General features: G+C 43.8%; 1 pseudogene; it reads right to left on the reverse strand.

The window, feature by feature from the left end:
* Nucleotides 1-3798: 3798 nt before the first annotated feature.
* LOC100961915 lies at nt 3799-5184 on the reverse strand (annotated as a pseudogene).
* Between the last annotated feature and the right edge of the window lie 664 nt (nt 5185-5848).

Consider the following 5848-nt stretch of genomic DNA (forward strand, 5'->3'; position numbering starts at 1 on the left):
TTTTTTTTGTTGCAGTTGTCATTGTTATTTAGTCTGGGCTGGGTTTGAACCCAGCAGCCATGGTGTATGTGGCTGAAGCAGTAACCACTGTGCTATGGGCACCGAGCCATAACACAAGTCTTTAGGTAAACATACACACTCATTTCTGTTGGGCGTATACCAAGGAATGGCATTGCTGGGTCCTAGGTTATGCATACGTTCCACTTTCATAGAGAATGCCAACCCATCTAACAAAGCAGTTGTATCACATTGCATACCCACTAGAGCTAAATGACAATTTCAAACTAGCCCAAGCAAAAAGTGTATGGACTCACCCAACCAAGCCATGGAACAAAGGAGGGCACAGCTGCCTCAGGGTGGAGAAGCCTCTGCCTGGTCTCAGTTGCTTCTCTCTGCATGTCAGCACCATTCTCTCTGGCTAGGGATTGGCTTCCTCCTGTCAACTGTCAACCTGGCCTCATATGTCTCCACTCCTCTGTCATAAAGAGACATCCCCTCTTCCCTTAATTCCAATTCAAAAAGTACCAGAGAAAACCACTGATTGACCCAAACTTGATTTTGTATTAACCCTTGAGGGCCTGTGATTGGCAGCCCACATGAGGGTTTACAGAGAGGATGAGCCATTTCCCTAAAGACAGGAAGTGCTGTCCCCAGCCTGCAGGAAGATTTGTCTCCTGCTTCATCGCAGGGGTACTGCCATTCAGTGGAGACAAGAGAGCTGTGGAGTCAGTGATCTGGACTCCATTCTCAGCTACGTGGCATCCTCTCCCTAGCTGTGTGACACTGGGCAAGTCACCTAACCCCTCCGTTTCCTAATGGATGAGATGGAACAAACACCTCACAAGATTCTTGTGAATGTTAAACAGGATATGATAGCTGAAGCCTTTTCCCCATAACAGGTGCTTAATAAATGTCCCTTCCCTCCCTGCCCCCTCAGAGCAGGAGCTCCTGCAGGGTTGAGATGCGGCTCCTCCCTCCTGAGAACTATGCTCTGTTTCTGAGAGCTGGGGCTTCTTGTTTGGCTGAGAAAACAATTACTGGGGAAGAGGGTCACCATCCCAGAGAGGACATGTGCCTCCTGGTGGCGCCACTAATTACCCTGCACTGGGTTCAGCAGGAAGAGAGGTTTAGATGCTAAATCCGTTAGGAGTGATGTTCTGGATGATTCCCCAAACAGCAGCTTAAACAAACTGGGGGTTCTTTTCCTTCCGTAGAGTAAAAGACATACGGAGGCAGGCAACTCCAGTGCTGGTAAAGTGGGTCCTTGATGCTAGCAGGGTCCCAGAATGCTTCCTGTCACGATTGGTCCCAAGTTGGCTGCTCTGTCTCCGGCAGTGTGCCCATAATCCTGGAGAAGGGACGATCCAAAGGCACGTGGTTGCTGAGCCCGTCCCCCTTTAAGGGTCTTTCCTAGAACTCTCACCTGACAGTCTCCCCTCACATCTCATTGTCTGTCACATGGCCACCCCTGAGAGGGGTGCAGAAGAGGCAGGGAAGTGTTCTGCAAGGGCGCTACAAGTGTTAGCTGTGATGGCCCTGCAGTGGCACCGAGACCTCCAGGGCAGAGGCCAGCGGCTTCCTATGGGAATTCTGGTAATGTCATCTCAGGGTGGGGGAGAGCCAATCACATTTTCCCTTCCAGGATGCCTGGCTAAATGACCCAGAGAGCTGGTTACTGTAATGGTATCACGTCCGACAGGCTATCAATAAGAAGAGGAGCCTGCAGGAGAAGCCACTGAATCTTGGCACGCACTGCGTGCCACCGCGGCCTTTGCCCCAGCTCCTCTTAAGGAAAAAGCGCTGCGCTCTAGGCTGCGGCTTTCTGCGCTGCGGGAACCTGCCCCACCCCTTTCCCCTTGCTCTCAGCTGATTGGACGAAGGTTTGCACTCGACCCACGAGCAGCCAATCCACATGCCCTTGGCTTGGAAATTTACCCAGGACTTTCAGATCACTGGGCTCCGGAACTGGGGCTAGGGATGGCGGGGTGTGGGGGGGGGGGCGTGGGGGTGGGGGTAAGCGGAACAAAAGGAAGTCGACTTCCCAAAACACTCTGTGGCTGGCCACGTGCTGGTGCTACATCCTTCAAACTCTCCCAGAAACCTGGTTTATGAGGACTCCGGCTCAGATCTCAAACTTGTCTTTTGGTTTCTGGTGGTGTCCCCCTCTCTCCACCTGTGCTGGGTGGAGAGGGTTTCTCCTCCACAACCGACCATGCTGGCCCTAGGCAGTTTTAAATCGAAGTCCTCAGGTACTTCAAATAGAAAATCAGTTGGTTCTGATGGTGGAATTCAAGTCATTTTTTTTTTCCTGAACTTAATTTTGGAGAGGGTGAAACGTCTGACACTATTTTGAATATCTTGCAAATTCACTTTCATAAAAGTTCACGTTGAATATAGAGTTATTTCTGTTTGAAAATATGAATATAAATTTTAGTAGGACGCAGCAGCAAAACAATTTTCATGCCCAATTAGGAAATCCATGGCGCAGAAATGAACTTGGAATTGGTAGTGGTGCACATATAATTGAAAACTGGGATGAAACAAGCTGTAATGGTGTGTTAATTGAAGGAGAAATGGTAGTTGTCTATATATTTATACAACATACGTATATATTCACGCTTATGTAAAGAGTAATTACAGTGCAATATTTATGTGGGAAAGGTGATGTAAAATATAAAACATAATTCAGGGCTGGGACTAGGCACCTGCCTCTGGTTCAAATTTTAAAGGTATGCAAAACACAAACTCAGTAATCAAGATAAAAATAACAATAAAATAATATTTACAAAATCAAAATTAATGCAAACATCCATGGTGAACAAAATATCAAAAATTTAAATAAATCAGTATTATTGATTTTCCTTTTTGCCACGGGCTGTAACAGCTTGACATAGCCCTGCACAGTAGTATGTTTCCTCTTTCTGCTGTCAGTTGAATTTTTTAAATGTCTGAGACTTTGAAACATTACTTTATAAATCATCTTAAGTGTCTGCCATGGAATCGAACATTTCGTAAATGAGTCCTCTAAGTCTTGTTCAATAGCAGTTGAAAACCTTCAAGCAGGGTGTTCAACGAGAGTGGCAAAATTAATTTTCACTTTTGAAAGTTTTATCAAATTTTAGGTATAAAAATAGACTATTTAACAAATGTTACTTAGGGCACACTGGAAAGTAATTACAGTTATGCTTCAGAAGCAAAGGAGGAGCTGAATAGATTAAGTAACACAGCTGGAGTGGTAAGCAAGGTTTAAATTAAGAGATTTTATAATTTTTCTTTTCTTTTTTCTAAGTTCACTAAATTAGAATTTAAATTATGATTTAAAAATCATAAAATGTTTCTTACAAAAGAGCATAGCATTCTGCACACTGCGCTGAACAGATGCCAGGGACATGTGGACTACTGTTACTTTCCTCCCTGTCCCACCCCCACCCCCCAATGTTACTGTGACCACAAAGCAAGGTGTTCACAATTATTACAGGGGAGGGAACTGTTTAAAATCACCAACAATGAACAATAATAAAATTCACTCACTCTGCTGCTGTTTCAAAATTTCCATGTTAGTTTTTGCACGCCCCCCCCAACCCTGTTTGTAAGGAACTAAAACGTTACATCTGGTGAACAGCAAAGGTTTCACTACACCTCAAATGCAGAACACCTGTGAAGCAGAGGAATGTTGGCTTGTTAAACGGAAGCAGATAAAAAAAAAAAAAGATGCAGGACTCCTTCAGTTCTTCACTAGTCTTAGAAAAACTTTCCAGAATACTGCTTCCCACTATAAAAAATAAAAAATACCTTGCATTAGAATCCTTCAACATCTGCATACAGCTTCACACTGTTCTATGGTAAATACTGTGCATTCTGGATCTGGTCCTGTGTTCCTGTAATGGTAATGATCCGATCTTCAGATCCTTCTAAAGGCTCATTAATTTTGATGGAAGCTCCTGACTCATGATGGATTTGTTTAATCCGCTGACCACCTTTGCCAATACTAGATCCAGCCAAATCTTTGGAAATAGTTACTTGTGTCGTTATAATAGATCCACCAAGATCGCCATATGAGCCATGACCCCCTGCATAGGAATAACCATATCCGGAGCTACTCTGTGGTTCATAAGCCATCTGCCATTCTGATGGGCTCCATGTATCTACTGCAGACCCCGAGTTTCATCAGCACTGAAACCAACCATTCCATCGTAAGGGTCTCCAGGTCTTCCTCTTCTGTCATAGGCCATTAGATCTCCTCCTCTAAGTGGTGGTGGTGGAGGAAGGGGGAGATTCCAAGATCTGCTACCACTCTGGCCACCTTATCCAGGAGGAGGGGGAGGTGGTCCTCTACAAGGGCTCATGTCATCATAATCTCTTCTAGATGGAGGCATGGGAGGCTCACTCTGACCAGGAGGCATTCTGTCAAAACCACCTCTCCCTCGCATTGGGAATCCCATGGGCTGTCCACAGTGGTCATCAGACATTATGATAAAACCACCATATAGGTTTCATCATAAAAACTGGGATGATAAAGCTGTGCACGTCCTTTGATGGGAGACTCAGATACAAGATCAAGAATGATCTTTATGCGCTCTACAACCCTATCAGGTTTTCCTCCTATAAGAACGACTCTGTCAGTGGAATGAGGACAGCATTCCTGGAACAGCTTGATTGCTGTTTGAGTGTTCTCTTGAAGTTCTTTGATTTTAGCACCTTTTACCCCAATAATTCCTCCTACCAGACTCTGATGAATCATCAGTCTCAACTCACAAAGTCCCTTCCTTTATAGTGTTGGTAATTTAAGCCTTCCAAAGCGTCAGATTCAAGCGGGAGCTGGCTGGTTGCAGTGGGTGATGGCAACTGCAGGCCCTCTTCCAAGGTAGGGATGATTTGCTTCAAAATTTCTCCAATTGTTTCAATATCAGCACCGATACTCAATATGCGATCAGGGCCATTACTGTCTGGGACTGAAACACTGGCACTGTAGTCAGTACGGAGAGTCTTAGTATTCTCGCCTCCTTTTCCAATCACTGCCCTGGCATTCTTCCTCTGAAGCAGAATGCGTAATTCAACCGTCTCGTCAGTGTTTCTAGACCTTTTAAATGCTTGTTCTTCTTCCATATCTTCTGCAGGATGCTTACCAAATTCCCCATTGGTTTCCTTCTTGGGGAAGGTTTCCTCTGGCTGATCGGTTTCCATTTTGTTATTTAAATGGACACACCAATCAGTTATTAGAGCAGAAAGAAATGTTCTGGGCGGGACACCCAGAACTGACACCCTAAGGCTGCAGTAGCCATGTGAGGCTGCCGTCCCTTCCAGATTTTATAATTTTTCATTGGAATGCCTTTACTTATGGAAAGAAGATTTTGATGGTGTTCCTATTTTTAATTGGGGAAATTTCTATTTTGCTGCTGAAGGAAAGACAGAAGGCTTATGGTTTTGTGGCATCTACAATTGGAAAAATGTTAAACAGAATGATAAAGCCAATTTAAATGACAAATTTTAACTTTTCATAATATTTGCTTTAGAAAGGTATTATTCACCACTGTAAAAAAAACTCGTGAAAATATTTGGGCTGAAATATTCATTTCTGTTTAAAGAATAGAATTGAGAATGCTCTCCATTTAGCAGAATTTTTCCTGAGCTTATCAGGTACCTCCGTAGAGAGACTATATTCTCATTAAAAGTATTATGATTTACAGAGAAGAGCCCATGATGGATGTTAACAATTTCTGTTTTATTAACCATAAAAAGTAACTCAAAGATGATTACAGCCAATTCTTGGGGGGGAGGATAAAAAAGAGAACATTAAAAAAAATTTTTTTGAGACAGAGTCGCATTATATTGCCCTTGGTAGAGTGCC

Source organism: Otolemur garnettii, unplaced genomic scaffold (assembly GCF_000181295.1).
Source record: "Otolemur garnettii isolate 467f Iridium unplaced genomic scaffold, OtoGar3 scaffold00011, whole genome shotgun sequence".
In the NCBI taxonomy this organism is placed as follows: domain Eukaryota; kingdom Metazoa; phylum Chordata; class Mammalia; order Primates; family Galagidae; genus Otolemur; species Otolemur garnettii.